Source organism: Salvelinus sp. IW2-2015, linkage group LG25, assembly GCF_002910315.2.
Source record: "Salvelinus sp. IW2-2015 linkage group LG25, ASM291031v2, whole genome shotgun sequence".
NCBI lineage: Eukaryota > Metazoa > Chordata > Actinopteri > Salmoniformes > Salmonidae > Salvelinus > Salvelinus sp. IW2-2015.
In genome coordinates, this window is record NC_036865.1 from 23,897,088 (window position 1) to 23,898,056 (window position 969).

The following is a 969-nucleotide window of genomic DNA, read 5'->3' on the forward strand; positions in this document are numbered from 1 at the left end:
AAAATAACAATCTGCTTGTCTGTGTAATATTCCGACCTATGTTTAGAACTGCCTACTCTCTCAGAGAGGTGGACAACAGTCATATTTTGATTCGTTTTACCTGGAAAGTAATGTATAGGAGCCTCAGGGGACTAATATACAGTACTGTAAGCTGTGTTTATGTTTTAGAACTTCCTCATCTATCTCAAGGGCTCAACCTTTCAAACCAACACACCAAACAGTCTCTTACAGTCGTACCACCTTCTCAACCTATTCAGAAAGGATTCATGCATTGGATAGGAATGTATTAGAAAATGCCGTTATATACTACTAATCTGCAAAATTCATATTAAGTCTGCACCTTGCTGTTACTAAATGTGTAATATTGATTTCATATGTTCTGGCTGAGATGAAAGAAAAGCCGACCCATTGAGCAGTCAAGGCTGGAAGTGTGTAAACGTTGACTCAAATCTTATTACACCGGATTAYGTTCATGGCTCGGTCAAAGACTTTGTGTAAACGTCATGGACATTTAATGATCAAATTGTATTAAAGCCCCTTTTCTCCTGAATGTAGTTTTACTGTAATTAATTCTCCACTACCTGCTTGACTTTTACCTTCTGTGGATGAATGACAATGCTCTGTAGATAGGCCTTATAAACAGACCTTGGATGGAGAATAATACCTGAACGTGTTTCACAGGAGGTCGTGGCTTCTTAATTGGAGAGAACACGCTTGTGGTAATGACTGGAGCMGAATCAGTGGAATGGTATCAAATACATCAAACACARGGTTTCCAGGTATTTGATGCCATTCCATTTGCTCCATTCTGGCCATTATCAGCAGCCTCCTGTGACGTGTTTCCATCCACTTCCCATGGACCATAGAGACTTCCTGTCTGTATATAGGGGTGAAGTTCCCCTGAAACTTCTTGTCTGTCTATGGGGTGAAGTTCCCCTGAGACTTCTTGTCTGTCTATAGGGGTGAAGT